The 18706-nt window shown below is 42.4% G+C and overlaps 1 long non-coding RNA gene across 2 annotated transcripts in view; it reads left to right on the forward strand.

Annotated features, from left to right (window-relative positions):
* The window catches only part of LOC138920583 (uncharacterized), a 28032-nt gene extending 27180 nt beyond the window's left edge, over positions 1-852 (forward strand). For both annotated transcript variants that reach the window (XR_011432000.1, XR_011431999.1), the window contains exon 3: positions 588-852. This is a non-coding gene — a long non-coding RNA (uncharacterized lncRNA). The remainder of the gene's footprint in view (positions 1-587) is intronic.
* The last annotated feature ends 17854 nt before the right edge of the window (positions 853-18706 follow it).

Below are 18706 nucleotides of genomic sequence, written 5' to 3' on the forward strand. Positions count from 1 at the left end.
TTGAACTTGACATGCTTATCAGCTTCCCACGAGTGATGAGGATGAGCAAAATCTTTTTCTCCCCGCAATGACAGACTCGGTAAAAATGAAATTTTTAGGGAATATATTTTTTTTCATTCAAAACGAGAACCTGAATCCCATGGGAAAATTGACACCTTTGTGGCTTAGGTCACCAGCTTTGAGAGGGTGTGATGTCTCAGCTCACAGAACGTGGACTGCAGTCTCAGTTCCGCCTCTTGCTAGCAGTGCAACTTGGGCAAATAACGTACCATCTCTGACCCTCAGTTTCCACATCTGTAAAACTGTCATAAGTACAGCAGCTACCTTTCAGGGTTTACGGAAAATTAAATGAGACAACCATGAATAGTTGCTAGCACACTGCCTGGCACATGGTAAGCACAAAGTAAATCTTGTCTATTATTATGATTATTATTATTGAATTTTAAATATCAGTAAATTGGCACTGATTTTTAGTTGCTAAAATGCTACTACCTGGGCCTTTGTGAGAAGTAGTTATATGGAGTCAGCTTTCTAATGTTTCATTCTGAAATTTTGTCTAATTCCTTACTTCTTCCTTCTCCTTGTAGATTCCAGCTGTGGAAGTCCCAGCCTGCCTTATACCCAAGGAGGTGTTGTATGTAAAAATCAAGACTTCTTCCTGGGGCTGGCCCCGTGGCCGAGTGGTTAAGTTCATGTGCTCCACTGCAGGCGGCCCAGCGTTTCGTTGGTTCGCATCCTGGGCGCGGACATGGCACTGCTCATCAAACCACGCTGAGGCGGCCTCCCACATGCCACAACTAGAAGGACCCACAACTAAGAATATACAACTATGTACCGGGGGTCTTTGGGGAGAAAAAGTAAAAAAATAAAATCTTAAAAAAAAAAAAAAAGCCTTCTTCCTTTGGTAAATACTTCCACCATCCCAAGCAAATGCCTGCATGCTCCAGTGAGGGAGATGCATCTTTGCAGACCCATCAACTCAGTGATCAGTTTATCAGCCCACACCACATGCACGGCCACGGGACCTTACATCTTGGAGTGGCACTTGAGGGCCTGACCTGGGGGAGACCTTGTCCTCTGGGCACAAAGTTGCGTTCTCCCCCCACCTGTCCTTTCCTTCCTACACGTAAGTTTCTTTCTGTCATCTTATTTTGTCTTTTTTTTAAAATTATTTTTGGTGAGAAAGATTGGCCCTGAGCTAACATCTGTTGCTAATCTTCCTCTTTTTTTTTTCCTCCCCAAAGCCCCAGTGCATAGTTGTACATCCTACTGTCTGGTCCTTCTAGTTCTTCTCTGTGGGATGCTAGCACAGCATGGCTTGATGAGCTGTGCATACGTCCGTGCCCAGGATCCCAACTGGTGAACCCCTGGCTGAAGCAGAGCACGTGAACTTAACCACTTGGCCATGGGGCCAACCCCTATTTTGTCATTTTTGCTTTCTTTTGCTACACAATTATTCTTTTTTACGTGTTAAATAGGTAACATATAGTTCATTTAGAAAAGCAAAGAGATGGGGTAAAAAACCATGTAAGCCCACCACCTTGGTGTGTATCCTTCCAGAACACCTACACATGCACACAATTTTGTTTTCATGGAAATCAGATCTTATAGGCTACACCAATGGTTCTCAACCAGAGTGATTTTTGTCCCCGTCCCAGGGGACATTGGCAATGTCTGGAGACATTTTGGTTGTCAAAACTTAGGCAGGTGGTGCCACTGGCATTTGGGGTAGATGCCAGGAGTACTGTTAAACATCCTACAATGCACAAGACAGCCCCCACAGCAACTAATTCTCTAGCCCCTAAATGTCAAGAGCGCCAAGGTGAAGAAACTCTGGCCCAGACCAGGGTTCAGCAGATTACAGCCCCTGCTGGGTAGCTGCCTGTTTTTATAAATAAAGTTTTATTGGTACACAGTGAGGTCCATTCACTTCCTGTTGTCTACAGCCACTTTTGCCGTATAATGGCAGTTGAGTAACTGTAGTTGTAACAGAGACCATGTGGCCTGCAAAGCCGAAAATAAATGCGAGCCACACATGAAATTTTAAGTTTTTCTAGCAGGCACTCTTCTTCAAAGTACAAAGACAACTCAATAGCAAAAGAAACAGCATGGCTGAAGAAGGGGCAGAGGACCTGAATAGACATTTTCCCAAAGAAAACATACAAACGACCAAGAAGTACATAAAAAGTGCTCAGCATCACTAATCATCAGGGAAATGCAGACCAAAACCACATCTCACACCTGTTAGGATGGCTATTTTCAAAAAGATAGAAGGTAAGTGTCGGTGAGGATGTGGAGAAAAGGGAAGCCTCATGCACTGTTGGTGGGGGTGTAAATTGGTACAGCTGTTATGGAAAATAGTATGGAGGTTCTTCAAAAAGTTAAAAATAGAACTACCATATGATTCAGCAATCCCTCTTCTGCACACATATCCAAAGGAAACGAAATTGGCACCTCAAAGAGATATCTGTGCTCTCGTGTTCACTGCAGCATTCTTCACAAGAGCCAAGATGGAACCAAACCAAGTGCCCTTTGACAGATGAATGGATAAAGAAATTGTGGTATATATAGACAATGGAATATTATCCAGCCTTAAAAAAGGAGATCTTGCCACTTGCAACAACATGAAGGAACCTGGACGACACTTATGAAGTGAAATAAACCAGATCCCCAAAGAAAAACACTGCATGATCTCACTTACCTGTGGAATCGAAAATGTCAAATAAATAGAAGTAGAGAGTAGAGTGGTGGTTAGCAGGGGCAGGGAGGCGGTGGAAAGGGGGAGATGTTGGTGAGAGGGTACAAAATTACAGTCACGTAGGATGAATGAATTTAGAGATGTAGCATATGGCACAATGACTCTAGTCAATACTGTATTGCGTATTGGAAATTTACTAAGAGGGTAGATTTTAGATGCTCTCATCAAACAAGAAAAGGAACTATGTGAGGAGATGCATATGTTAATTAGCTTGACTATAAGAATCATTTCGCTATATATATATATATACACCAAACATGTGTACACCTTAAATATATACAATTGTTATTAAAAAATAAACTAAATAAACATTTAAAAAGTGGAAAGGAGTAAGTGAAATTAATTTGAATACATCCAAAATATTACCTCAACATTGTAATCTACATAAAAATTATGGAGGTTTTTAAATTCTCCCTTCTTCTGTGCTGAGTCCTCATTTACAGCACACCTTAATTCAGACCAGCCACTTAGCAAATGCTTACGCAGCTAGCGGCTACTATACGGAGCAATGCAGGACTTTACTATTATCAGCTACACTATTTAGTTAATGTAAATAAATGTCTTTCCATGTCCACTGTACATTTTTATATCACCTTTAAGTGACTCAATTTATTTAAAAGATCCCCATTTTCTGGACATTTATATTGATTCCGAGTTTCATAATTATAAACCATGCTGCCGTCAACACTCTTATATTAAAACTTTTATTTCCTCAGCATAAATTCCCGGATGTGGGTCAAAGAGCAAACATAAATGTTTAAGGCTTTTGAAATACATAGTTTAATAATAATATCTCCCTTACGAGGTTGTTGTGAGGGTTAAGTGAGCTAGTACACATAAACCAGTTTTACTAATTCAAGTAAGGTTAATAAAACTTCAAGTAGTAGTGCCTGGCACATAAAGGCACTCTATAAATGTCATCTATTATTATTATTGTCAGTATTACTCCTGAATTCGTCTCCTGTACTGTTACACTAATTTATACCCCAATTAGCAATGTCTGAGAAAAACTGCTTCCAGTGCACGCTCTCCAATACAATTATTTTTATAGCCCTTGCAAATTTCATACACAAAATTGGCTGCTTATTATTGTTGCTTTAATCTGACTGTAGTTCACTAGTTTTCTTATATTTGGGATTAGTTTTTCCTGGATAGATTTGTTACAACCTCAGTCTATATCCACATAGATATGGAGTTGAACCATTTTTCAGTGAAATGTTTAGGACAGTACGTGACCACTTGTCAGTTTTCACTTGGTTATGTCATTGTAACAAACAAGCCTAAAATCTCAGTGACTGACAACAACACATACGTATTTCTGACTCATATTACATGTGAGGCCCTAGGCTGAAAGAGCGGCATCGACTGGGGACATGCCATTCTCATGGCCGACAGAAAGGAACAGATGAGCCAGAGAGTAAGAGTGAAGTCTCCTGAAGTCTCTGCTCCTACCTGGTACCCAAACTCTTCTGCTCACATCTCATTTTGCTCAGGACAAAGCAAGTCATGGCGCCGAGTCCAATATCAATGGGGTGGAGAAGTATATTCCAACTATAAGAGACCCTGCAAGTCGCATGACAATGGGTGGGAATTGAAATAAGGAGCAAATGATTGAGGACAATAATACAATCTACCCCACCAGTCAAATCAATCCACCTAAGTTAAACTGGTTATGTGACTCTATGCCTCTGAAGTCAGGAATCCCCCTTAGTCCTTACAGGAGTGTTATACCCCTCCCCGCTAAGGGAACAGACAGTAGATGCTGATCTGCTGGACCGCTTCCAGGGTGTTCTAAGGAAAAAGTGGTCCAGGGAGACTCAGCTTAAAGCAAACGTGGGTGAATCTCCCACTCCCTGCATGAAGGTGCAAACTTGCCAGTCAACGGAAAGAGCTTTGTACCCAAAGAAATCATTTCATCATCAAGCAACTAGGAAACAACAAATCCCTGGGGGCTCTTACAGCCATCAGACAAGGTAAAGGTAACTTGATTCTTTAGGAAAGACAGTGTAACAGTCTCCTAGGACAGGGCAGAGTGGGGTTTATAACCTAGCTGCATCATCTGTGAGAGCAATAGCTGCTGTCATCATCATCATCATCCCCATCTTCTTCCTCCTCCTCCTCGTCCTCATTGTCACCATCACCACCTTTTAAGATCAAGCCAGTTACCATATTGCTGAACCCAGCCAATAGCAACCTGGTTGGCCAAAAGGGTGTTTTCATCCCAAAGATCAGACCCCTCTACTGAAGAAATGAGCCACAGACTCCAGTCACCTCGCTGCTCGGAAAATCTAAGCTGTTTGAAACCTCATAAAAATGTATTCCTAAAATCCTAACACTAGACAGTTTTGGAATTAGTAAATGGGTATTAAAATTACAAGCCTATTCCACCCCAAACCTGAAAGAAACATTTCTGGGAACATAAAAAACAAAAAGGAGAAATGTCTATTTCCTAAGGTAAGTCACTTCAAATTTGAATCATTTATTTATCTAACAAGGCTTTCTGGACTGATTAAGGGAACTGCCAGTTACGCTTACCAACCTTTCTCCAGGTTACAGAGCAGCACGTTTTCTCGCTTTGTGCAGGACTGCCCGGGTTGGAGATTTGTGTCCTGACAACCAGACTCTTCCCCACTTTTGCTGGTCTCTGGAAGGACTTGGTGCTCAAGGAAACCCCTCTCATCCTGAACCAATGGCAAAGGGACGAAAAGTCACACCATCCTTTCCATCCCACAGGACTGCGGAGCTTGCTTGAGCCTTTGAAAATGGCCAGGAAGGAAAGCACAGTGTTTTCTTCTTTATCCATTTTTAAACTCTAAGTCCTTCAACACCCAGCTCAGATTGCACCTCTGCTGTGAAGCCTCTCCGAGCTACCCCAGGGAGAATGATTTTCCTTCCCCTGAACTCCAGTTGATCCTTCCTGACTTTACCTGATGTCAGCACTGTCTTCACTCCTGGCAATGTTGGTTCACTTCCCGAGTGGACTGTAGCAGTTCCTGATTTTATAGATTCACTCCGCTCTCCCTCCTTCTGGGGTTCATAGCAACTGGCCCTGGGGTGAGCCTGTGACCCCACCAGGAACATTCAGCATTTGCTCTACATAATTAAAAACGCATGTTGAAAGAGAGAAGCTCCTGTCTTCTCCTGGGTCATGAACTGTAGGGAAATTGTAAGCCTGGAATTTCGTAAGGCCGTCTTCCCCGGACTTCCACAGAAGCCAATGTGGAGAGATAGAAAGCCCTAACGACATGGTTTGAACCCCTAGATGCAGCCGTGCCTGAAATTCTTACCCTGGACTTCCCAATTATGTGAGCAAATACATTCCCTCTTCCACTTAAGTAAATTTGAGTGGGCCTTTATTATCTGCAACCAGAGTGACTAATACGCTCACCCAGAACTGCTTAAGAAAAAGGATGCTTAGGGTACAGTTTCTCTGGACCACAAAGTCTCCAGAATCTTTCCATCTTGCTGCTCTGCTCCCGTCATTGTGTGGTTGAAGCTGGATTGCCTCCATGTTTGGGTTCTAGCTGGTGACAAAAGGAAAGAGTCCATGAACGAGTGTGCAGCTGGTGTTTGAAGGCCCAGCTCTGGGGCTGGCACGACAGATTGCCCTCCCAGTCATGTGGTCAGTAGTTAGTGACACAGCCACCTCTGACTCCAGAGGAGGCTGGAAGATGTAGTCTGTCTGGGCAGCAGCGTGTCCAACCATGACTCTACCTCTGAAAGAAAGAACAGATGTTGATGCACAAATGTCAGTCTAAGTCACACTAGGTGTTTGTGGATTAAAACAATTGAAATACCAAGTCCAATGTAAGTGCATGCAGGGTCGGGGTGAGATGAGGAAAAAGCCACATCGTCGGTGAAAAGAACTAGGGGGCAGAGCTCCGTGTGGTTTACTGTGGAGGTTGTGAACCATGTCAACTTTGCTCAGCTGGAACCACCTTTCCTAGAGTTCCCTTCCCTGGACGGTTCCAAGTTAGGTTGGCCATGAGATTCAGAAGGTGGCAGTGTACACAGCAGCAGCCATTACACTCTGAAGTTTGGTGCAGGAAACCATACACTTCTGCAGCTCTCACGCATTGCTGCTTACCTGCTGGCTCACCTTGTTGCGCGGAGCAGCAGCCAGGCCTGCAGCTGCTCAGCAACTGCCTCATCTCTTCCTTCAGCTTCTCCAAGTCCTCAGCCTAGTGCAAGTGTAGCTCCATGGCAAAGGGCACCAGCTCCTTCTGCGGGTCACCCCTCCCATTGAGGTTGGAGGCCATGGGAGACAAGTGTGGGCTCCAGCTGGCCTCGCAGGTCCTAGCCTTCCTTCACACAGGGGTTTCTCAACCTCGGCACTATTGCTATTTTGAGCCAGATGATTCTTTGTTGGCTGGGGCTGTCCTGTGAACTGTAGGGTGCTTAGCAGCCTCCCTGGCCTCTGATCCATAGACACCAGTAGCAACCCTCACCCCAGTTGTGGCAAGCCAAACTGTCCCAAGACATTGCCAAATGTCCTCTGGGGGGCAAAATCATGCTTGGTTGAGAACCACTGTCTTCACATCCAGCTTTTCTTCCCACTTGCTGGCCTTGTGACCTACAGTAACTTCAGGCCCACCTCCATACGCAGAGGCCCACAGAGGCTTGCTGAGATCTCTCCACTAGCGCCCACAGTCACGGAAAGTCTACCCTACAATCAATCCCTTATCCCATGTCCCTCACTGCTGTTTCACTCAGGGCTACTTGACGACTTTTGTGGGCCTGAGACACTTTGCCTTCATGGGCCTCATCCTCCATTAAAAAAAACTAAAAATGATTTTTTTAAGGCTATGTTGGTACACATACAAATATTATCTAGGCTGGATTCATTATTAGACTCGTTTTAATGAAAATTAAGCTTCTGTGAGCCCCTACTGGTATGGCGAGCCCTAGGTATTGTGTATCTAACGAAGAAGTGGGCCCTGGGTCTGCTTCTTTCACTGAACCCTGATTGTCAGGTGCACTCATTTCACACAACTGTCTTCTTTGTAATCAACAAAACACACACAGCAACGATTTGCTTCTTTCAAGACCTGTCTGAGTTTAGGGGAATAACTCCAAGTACTTGACACTCAAAGGTAGCAGAGTAAAGTTGGGTGAAGACCCTCTGTCAATCTGCTTTTTAGTCTACTAGCTGGGTCAACAGGAATGATAGCTGCTATTTAGGGAATTCGGGGGAAAAGATGAGTGTGAAACAAAACTCCCTTTTAAAAACACATCAAAGAAAACAAGTATGTCTCAAGGTGAAATTGTAGACATGTGTTTTCTATGTATTTTCCATTAGACTGTTAATAATCAGATATAAATCATCGAGTGGAATCAGATGGACCAATCCCGGGGTCTTGTTCCCACCCAGTGACAGCTGTTTCTGATTAGCTTGGAGCCCCCTGCCCTGACGAACGATGGGCGCCTCTCGAGATTTGTGGAGGACAGGAAATTAAGCCATCAGGCATCGTGCCTATTATTCCCACGCTTTCCTCAAGCTATAAATCCATCAAATATGAAAGGGAGAAATATAAATTGGGCAAAACGAGAGGAAGTTGGGGGTACAGTTTTATTCCACACCGCCCTCAGCGAGTTTGTCCACAGACGTTCAGTATTCACTCTGGAATTAAAACACCTGCTTTACCCCAGATGTTTTATAGACCGGCGCCATTGTGGATGGTAGGGATTTGTATCAAAGCGCCAAGTTCTTCCTTTAGCAAGAACTTTGCTCTTTCCGTGGAAAGATCAGGAAACCATTTTGAGTTGAACAACCAAGCTAAAGGTGGTGGAGTTTCAGATAAATGTTATGAAAATTGCATAAAATATGATATCAAAACCCTTGGCATGTTGAAAAGCAAGATTTCTGAATTCAAGGAGTAGCTGAAGAAGAAAATTCAATTCCATTTTTCACTTTGTTGGCCAATTTTATAGCACTTCATTTAAAATGGAATCTCTAAAGAATCAATTCAAATTAGCTTTACAGTTTTCCCCAAAGAATCTGCTTTAAAATAAATTGAATTGGAGCATGTGACATAATAAGTGAGCATAAAATTCATGTTAACTCGTCCAAAGGAAAAACTTCTTATAATAAGGAAACAAATAATCTCACACGACTGAGCTAAAAATAGTCTTTAGATTGTCAGTTTCAAAGTTGAACAAAAATAGGAGAAGTTGTTATAATAATGATACGGCACGTTTCTCCTAATGAAATGGCCTTGAATTTTGTAATAAATTACAGAACGAGAATCCTTTGGGCAAAAAGAAGAAACCAGACATGAGTTGCTTTCATAAATAGAGTGACAGCAATGAAAATACCTTCCAGCTGGGACTGAGCAGGCTCGGTCATTCTACATGGTGGCTTCACCGTTGAAGACGGGGCAGAGATAGGGTGAACAATGGTTCGGCGGACGATGATCTGTCGTTGTCTGCTGCCTCAAACAGCTTTTGCTGCTGTATTTGCTTTATTTTGATCATAGATATTTATTTAAAATCTCTTCATAAAGTTTATTAGGACTCAAGCCCCTTGAGGACAGGATAACATCTTATTTGACTTGGTCACCACCCCATACCTGTCACAATGACTGACACGTAGTAGGAGCCCCATAAATGTTTGAGAAAAGAATACACGAATGAATAAATCAATAAATCAATTTATTGTTTAAATCAGATTAAACTTATATTTTGATTATCACTTTTTAAAAAATTCACAGTTAAGTTGGAAAATATGCAGTCAACTGAATTAAGGAGGGGAAGGTTGGGTTGTGGTAATTTTTTTCTTTTCCTCTATTGGAATCCAGAAACAAATAACTTGGTTATCATCAAAGAAGGCTTGATGGAGATTCCTTAAGACCCCGCCTGAAAGCAACCATACAGGATTTTATCTTAATGGAATGCAACGTCTTGGAATTAAGCTACGTCTTGAAGTATGGCCAGCCCCTCTTCCCACAATAGCTTTTGGATTTCCCTACTTTTCCACTGTGCTCACTCAACATAGCTTAATAAAGATAGTGTTTTATTAAAAAAAAAAAAAGATAGTGTTTTATTCTATGCCACCTTACCTACCCTCCCATTCTTCAATCCATCCATTCATTGGTCCATCCATCTATCTGATCATCTGTCCATCAAATACTTAGGGATACAGCGATGAATAATAATAACAGCTAACACTTATTGAGTGCTTATTATATGTCAAGCACTGTTATAAAAACTTTATGCCAATTAACTCATTTAATCATCCCAACAATTCTGTGAAGTATGTATCATCCAAATCCACACTTTATATACAAAGCAACTGAGGCACAGCGAGAGTAAATACCCTGCCCAAGTTCACACCACTAGGAAGTAGGAAAGTCAAGATTCAAACCCAGAGAGTCTTGGCTCTAGAACCACCAGTCTGCTGTACTCATTAGACAGATATGGTCTTGGCCTTCATAGGTTTTACACTCTAGTGGGAGAAACAGAACTTAAACAAATAATTATGTAACATTAGCTGTCACAAATGCTTTGAAGGAAAAGTTCAGGTGTTCTAAGAGTGTGTGGGACACATAGTCTAGTCTAAGGAATTCAGGAAGGCCTTGCTGCTGAGGAAGATGACTCTTAGGGCTGAGACAGGAAGGGTAAGTGGGTGGTGAAGTATAAGCAGGAAAGAGCGTTCCAAGCAGAACAGCAAGTGTAGGAGAAAGAGATATATGTGTTGAGGCACAAAAAGTGGCCAAGGGCTTTTAGGTGTCTGCTGATGTCAATGTGATCAAAACTCAACTCAAACACGGGCCTCTTCCAGCGTTCTCCATCCCATTCACAGGCACCTCATTTGCTCAGTGACAGAAGTCAGAAATCTGGGAAATAACCTTGTCATCTTCTCCCTCACCCAGCGCCCACCATATCTAATGCACTGTCCTCCATACATCTATCAAATCTACTTGTTTCTTTCTAATCCCATCTCACCTCCTGCATCCAAGCCACTTTCATTTCTTGCTTGGATGCCTGCAGCATTCTCCTGTACCAAATTCTCTGCCAGAATGTACTCTAGAACCCCTCACATCTGTCTTCCACACTGCAGCCAGACTGATATTTCCAAAAGGCAAATCTGGTCATGCCACCCCTGCCCTCACTTAAAAACCATCAAGCGTCTCCCATTGCTCTTGGGAAAAAGACAAAACTCCCTATCCTGTTCTACAAGGCCCTGCATGGCCCCCCTCTGTAAAGTCAGCATCATCCTAGGCCCCATGTTCTGGCTTTTAGCTCCTCAGCCACCATGGTCTGCCTCCCTTTGGTCTCTGCTACTTGGCATCCCTCTCCCATTGAAGGGCTTTGGCAGGAGCTCTTCCCTGTTCTTGGAATGTTCTTCCTTGCCCTTTGTTTAATTAGCTCTTAGTCATCTTTTAGATCCCCATTTAATCCTCAGCAAGCCTATTCTATGCCCTCCTTGGGTATCTGACCTGTCCCCATTAATATCTCTGTACCAGATACTTCTCTGTTATGGCAGAATTGAATCCCCAAATTCATATGTTGAAGCCCTAACGCCCCAGTGTTCAGAATGGGACTGTATTTAAGAGATAGGGCCTTTAAAGAGGTGATTAAGTTAATTTGAGGGCATTAGGGTGGGCCCCAATCCAATGTGACTGGTGTCCTTATAAGAAGAAATTTGGACACAGACATGCACGTGCACAGAGAAAAACCATGTGCGGACACAACCAGAAGGCAAGCCAACTGCAAGCCAAGGAGAGACGCCTCAGATGAAACCAAATCTGCCGGTACCTTGATCTTGGACTTCTAACCTCCAGAATTGTGAGAAAACAAATGTTGTTTAAGCCACCTAGTCTGTGTTATTTTGTTATGGCAGCCCTAGCAAACGAATACACTCTTTTTCATAGAACCTGTCATAGTTGCAATTTAACTTATATTTTGTTCTTGGGTTGCTATCTCCCTGATAAAAATGCAAGCTCCATAAGGACAAGAACTGGGTCTGGTTTTGCTCACCATGGTATCGCCAGAGCCTGGCATGGTGCCTGGCATGTGGTAGGTGTCCAATAAATATTTGCTGCATGAATGAATGAATAAGTGAGTGCATGAACAAACAAGTCAAAACATATGAGTAAATGGATGAATGTGTACATGAAAGAAACAGTAATTACACAATGGTTTTATTTCTGGGAAGTTTCACTTCTGGCCTGGGTCACACCTCGCAGAAAAGGCACCTTGTATTGGCTAATATGGGTATTAACATGCATTTATATAATCTCACTAGATACAGAGGATTCCTGGAATTTCAAGTTTTTAGTATCCCAGAGAAACACCGTTCATAAAATTTTATCTCATGGATTTTGTTTTGAAAGAGGCAAATCTCTCTCTCTACGGTAAAAAAGGTAAGTCTAAGAGACATAAATCCAACATCCATGCAATTGGAAGAAAATATCTTGTTTGTATTAAACCACATTGATTAACAGCATGCTTGACTCCGGCTTGGAAAATATTCCTGCTGGTTTCCAAGGGGCCGATGACACAGTAAGAGCAGCGTGGAATCACCGCGCCGGAGCGAGGGTGGGACACACTTGGGAATTTCTGTTGAAGTCTTCAGAGGAGTCTTCTTTTTCGAGAAACTCATTATTCACTTAATTATTCATTCTGTTTATTTACTGTATAGTTATTACACATAAATATGGTGCAAATCCCCAGAATCCTCAAACACCAGATGCCACTTTCCCTCTGCAGTCCCAAAAGACATAGCCAAGCCATCATTGTGAGAATTAAAACAACAACAACTAAAACCCAATTAAAATTGTGCCAGCATGTTCATTTCCAAAAGAAAAACCCTGCAAATGAATAAGCTTTTAGTCACTCCCCTGACTGCTCCTGCAAAGGAACAAACAAAAAACCTTAAAACTAAAACTGGCATATAATTTGTATTTAAATCACAGCTACAATGAACTTCATATTCACAGAGAAAGGGCATTGGCTTAGTCAACTTGGTATCAATTCTCCCATTTTCAAAATCAAATGATTGAAGAAAATGGTGTTTTGCTTTTCAGACTTGTCTGGCAAAACTTAGTGATGGCGGTGAAGGGAGAAGCCAAGATGGCGACATGGTTGTTGGGGTCTTGGAATCCGTGGGTTACACAACCTCTTTCTCCTGTTGATCTGAGGGGGCTGAGGCCAGAGGACATCTCGCCCATCTGAGGATATAACTGAATGTACTGAGAATGAACATGCGGGCCACGCCCTTTGAACAAAGTCTAACATAGCACAGGTCACCTGCTAAGGGAAAAGGAAGTCAGTCTTCTTGAGAAATGGTTGGTGGTGCAGAGAGAACTACAACGACCGAAGGCAGTGCAGGGCTGACTGCTGGGAGAGAGGACGTATGTGGGGTGTGGCAAGAAGGGTGTGGGTGTGTGTGTGTGTGTATGTGATTGCTTACAGGTCACCAATCCTCTGGCGATACTGGCCTCATGAAGAACAAAGTGGCCTAGGTGAGTGTGTGACTGTGGTCACCTCTAACAAGATCCCCCAGTCACAGGGTAACTGGGAGATCTGTTGGACCACTACACCCATACCAACATAACAGTCTGCCTGGGGGTCACTGTGAGACCCGCAGTGACCTCTGAGATGCAGGCAAATGAGTCCATTACTGGAAATACTTGAAGTTCTTCTGGATAGGCCAGGGGCCTGAAGTGCCTCCCCAAAGCCTGAGCTCAGACCTCAAAGGCCAGGGGCCTCCATTCTCAGCCTTGAGGCTATGAGGATGAGCTCAAGAGTCGGACTGGCCGGGTTCAAATCTTAGGTCTGCCCCTCACCTCTAAAGGCCCTTCACTTCTCTGTGCTATGCCCCCTCCTCAGAACAAAGATAGTGCCTCCCTCTTAGAGTTGCCACAAGAATTAAATGTGACAACGCGTGTAAAGTGCTTGGAACAGTGTCAGCCAAGGGCAGGCATACAATAAACATTGATTTTCGCTATCAATGCTAGTAAGTTCCAGTGCGTGTGGTAATTTAGCCCAGCTTCAACGTAACGCTATTTTTTCCTACTTTTTATTTCCAAGGCAGCTGATAGAATTGTTCATTTCACTCTTGAGCAACGAGAATGTTGCTATTCCTGGCACCTCAGATTAAAATAAGTTCACCGCCTCCTATCCCATAATGCCTCATGGCCATTTTTGTTACCTGTAGCAAATATTTTCTATTCAAGTAGCCTGATTTGGGGCCTTTTTGCCAAGAAGGCAAAAACATTTTATAATCTATTTGGCAACCACGTCATAAAGTATCAGACCCACCAAAACACAAAAGGTTTCCATTAATAATATATGGAATAGGAATTCTTGAATAGTTCATTGATGCTATCTTATTAACATAACATTAATAATCTGTTCCTGCTTTGAGAATTCACCGGCATGAAAGCATGGTATATTAAGTTATGGCTCCAATTAGATATATTAAACGTTGACACCCATGATATCAGAAAAGAAATATGGTAGAACTGAGAAAATCAATTTTAAAATAAAATCATTCTCTGTTTTATGTCTCAATTTTCAAAGCAGCTGCCCTTTTAGATTAGCATTGACATGACCTCACTATCAGAGGTCCAAGGTTAAATGCATGCAGCCCCTTCCTTCCTGACAGGCATTTCAAGTAGGGTTGCTCCACTTTCTTCTCTTGGGTGGGGCAGGGGGTTGCAAGCGGAGATGAGGAAGTGGGGGCCGAGGGAGTGGAAGGTTAAGTGTGTGGCTCTGTGAATTCACAGTCACACCACCATTCAAGTCAGGCACCACGGATGGTAAGATTGAGCAATGTCTTCATACCAGTCACAAAAACATGGAACTGGGAGATCCCTTAGAGATCAGCTAACCAACTATTTCCCAAAGTATGATCCATGGAACATTAGTTCTTTAAGATGGTTCCCTACACATGAGCACACACACACGCACACGCACACGCACACGCACACGCACACACACGGTTCCATGGTCCATCAAGTAAGTCTGAGAAACTCTGCACGTTCTACCTATTTCTTGGAATGCTATAATGGACTTTAGCATTTTAAAGATTCTGCGAACTCTTACAGTAAAAAAAAAAAAATACCCATTTATCATCTTTGACCAAGTATTTCCCCAGCTTCCTTGGCAACGGCACCCTTTGTCCATATAACACTTATTTATGTATAATAGGCAATGAGCGACCTTATCTAAGTCAACCTCCTCACTGGAATTGATGAGGAAGAGGAAACTGAGGCCCAAGAAAAGTGGTTGCCTTGCTGAAGAGCACAAGAGTAGGGAGTGAGTGGAGAGCAGAATTCAGATCTTCTGATTTTTAGCTCCATATCACATTGCCTCTCAGAGAAATTTCTCTCTTATTCATCAATGTACCCACATCTGTCATGAACCAGGCATGGTGCCAGGCACTAAGGACACAAAGATAAAAAAGAGTCATAGTCTTAGCCTTGGGGAAGTTGACAATCCAGAGTTGGAGACACATATGCAAAAGTACCAATCACTACAATGCAGAGAGAACTTTGAAGAGAGTCCAGAAGAAAGTATGACTAATCTCCTAAAGGAGTTAGGAGAGTTGTCATACAGAAGGTGATGTCAGCATGGGGCCTTGAAGGGTGACCAGGTATTTGCTGCAGAATGTTTGTCTTTCCCTCAATCCCTTTCTAAGGAGTTCCCACAGTAGCCCCCTTGTACGGGGTAATGTTTGCATAAATCACCATGCTGGTGCGCATGACTCTGTCACCTGACTGGAGCAGGATCAGGGCCCCAGTGTAGCTGATCTAAAGGCTGGCCAGCACCCTAAAGGAGTGTCTAGGGAGTGCTGTCCAATAGATCTTTGTGTAACGATGGAAATGCTCTATTGGTACATTTGTTCAATATGGTAGCCACCAATCACATGTTGCTAAGAACATTTGAAATATGGCTACTACATATGGCTATTCAGTGAGGAACTGAATTTTTAATTTTATTTAATTTTCATTACTTAGAAATTAAATGTATATAGAGGATGGCCCCATGGCCTAATGCTTAAGTTCAGTGCACTCTGTTTTGGTGGCCTGGGTTCGGTTCCTGGGTATGGACCCATACCACTCATTGATGGCCATGCTGTGGTGGCAACCCACATACAGAATAGAGGAAGACTGGCACAGATGTTAGCTTAGGGAGACTCTTTCTCAAGCAAAAAGAGGAAGATTGGTGACAGATGTTAACTCAGGGTGAAACTTTCTCAGCAAAAAAACCCCACTTAAATGTATATAGATAGCCACATGTGCTGCACATATCAGACAGCACAGCTGTAGACTGATCAACAGCCTCACTTTGTGATTCCACTTTAAAATACAAATTGGTTTCAATTTATTATTTTAAGTTGAAATCTGAGTTTACAAATGCTATTGAAACATTCAAGAGAATCAAGACATCAGATTATAGAGTTTATACTTTAAAATTTGTTTAAATACATGGGAAGATGTATTTGTTGACTGGAGAAATGAAGGACTTAAAAGAGAATTGATTCAAGGATTTAAAAACATTCAAAAGAAGTCCTCTGAACACAGTGAAATTTGCTAGAAATCAATAATGAAAACTAGAAAACCTACAACTTTTGAAAATTTAAGAATTCATTTCTGAGTAGCCTGTGCCTCAAAGAAGAAATCACAACAGAAATTAGAAAATATTTTCAAGATAATGACAATGAAGATAAGACATATCAAAACTTGTGAGACGCAGCTAAAGCAGTGTTTAGAGGACATTTATAGCCTGAAATAGAAGTACTAGAAAAGAAAAAAGGCTGCAAATCAAGATCTTAGTCTTGCAAGTAGCTAGCAAAACAACAACAACAACAAAAAAGAGCAAAAAAGAAAGGAGAAGAAAGGAAACAATAATAATGACAATTAGGGCAGAAATAATGAAACCAAACATAAAGAAAAGCAACAAGCTGAAAAGTTAATATTTTGAAAAGATTAATAAAATTGATAAATGCCTAGAAAAACCAATAAAGAAAAGATAACCAAATATATTATTTTATACATGCAGTTAAAACTTAAGGAAATGTAACATAACTATAAAAGCCATCTTAAAGTGATTAATAAAAATTTATGGGGGCCGGCTCCGTGGCCAAGTGGTTAAGTTCGTGTGCTCTGCTTCGGCGGCCCAGGGCGCGGACATGGCACTGCTCATCAGGCCATGCTGAGGCAGCATCCCACATGCCACAACTGGAAGGACCCACAACTAAAAATGCACAGCTATGTACTGGGGGGCTTTAGGGAGAAAAGAGAAAAATAAAATCTTAAAAAAAATTCTTCTCTTCTTTAAAAATTTATGGATTTATAGGAGCCAGCCTGGTGGTGTAGTGGTTAAGCTCATGCACCCTGCTTTGGCAGCCTGGGGTTTGCAGGTTTGGATCCCCGGCATGCACCTGCACACTGCTCATCAAGCCATGCTGTGGAGGCATCCTACATACAAACAGAGGAAGACTGGCACAGCTGTTAGCTCAGGGACAATCTTCCTCACCAAAAAAAAAAAAAAAAAACAATTCCAGATTTACAAATAGAATATCTGTATATAAAATGAAAGCTTACAGAAGAACTAGACTTTTTACCATTTGCTGTGGTCTGATTGTTTGTGTTCCCCTTAAAATTCATATGTTGAAATCCAAACTTCCAAGGTGATGATATCAGAAGGTGGGGCGTTTGGGAGGTGATTAGATCATAGGGGCGGAGGCTTCATGAACGAGATTAGTGCCTTTATAAATAGAAGGCTCCCTCACTCTTCTGCCATGTGAGGTTAGAATGAGAAAATGGGTGTCCATGAGGAAGCAGGCTCCCACCAGACACCCATCTCCCAGTGCCATGATCTCAGACTTTAAGCCTCCACAACTGTGAGCAATCAATGTTTGCTGTCTGTAAGCCACCCAGTCTATGGCATGTTTGTTACAGCAGCCCAAACAGACTAAGATGCCATTACAATTTTAGTGAATAAAATGTAAACTTTGTAAAACCAAGCTTGTCCCTGCGCGATCTCACAGTGACCATGCTGGCTTCCAGGGCTGTGAGGCCATGCCAAGCTGAGGCTGAGCCACCACCACCGCAGAGAGCACAGTCAGTCACAGTCTGCTGCTGTCCTCCATCCCGAGCAGGCCTTTTCCCCCTGCTTTATCGAGATACCATTGTCAATACGTCAATTACACTATAATATAATATATTATATTGACTTATAACATTGTGTAACTTTAAGGTACACAACGTGATGATTTGATAGACCTATATATTGCAAAACGATTACTACAATAAGGTTAGTTAATCCCTCCACCACATCACATAATTACTTTTTTTTTTATTGTGGTGCGAACACAAGATCTGCTCTCTTAGCGACTTTCTTTTTCTTTTTGAAAGACTGGCCCTGAGCTAACTAACACTTGTTGCCAATCTTCCTCTTTTCTACCCTCTCTCCCGAAAGCCCCAGTACATAGTTGTATAGCCTAGTTGTAGGTCATTCTAGTTCTTCTGTGTGGGATGCCACCACAGCATGGCTTGATGAGTGGTGCGTGGGTCTGCGCCCAGGATCCAAACTGGTGAGCCCCAGGCTGCTGAAGCAGAGCGCACAAACGTAACCACTCGGCCATGAGGCCAGCCCCTCTTAGCAACGTTCAAGTATACAATACAGTATTGTTTACTATAGTCACCATGCTGTACCTTAGATCCCCACACATTATTCATTTTATAACTGGAAATATGTACCCTTTGACCAGCATTTCCCCATTTTCCCCACCCCCTCAGCACCTGGGAACCACCATTCCTCTCTCTGTTTCTATGAATTTGGCTTTTTTAGATTCCACATATAGGTGATATTATACAGTATTTGTCTTTCTCTGTCTGGTTTATTGTACTTAGCATAACACCCTCAAAATCCATCCATGTTGTCACAAATGGCAGGATTTCCTTCTTTTTTATGACTGAATAATATTCCATTTTA

Source organism: Equus caballus, chromosome 24 (genome assembly GCF_041296265.1).
Source record: "Equus caballus isolate H_3958 breed thoroughbred chromosome 24, TB-T2T, whole genome shotgun sequence".
Taxonomy (NCBI): domain Eukaryota; kingdom Metazoa; phylum Chordata; class Mammalia; order Perissodactyla; family Equidae; genus Equus; species Equus caballus.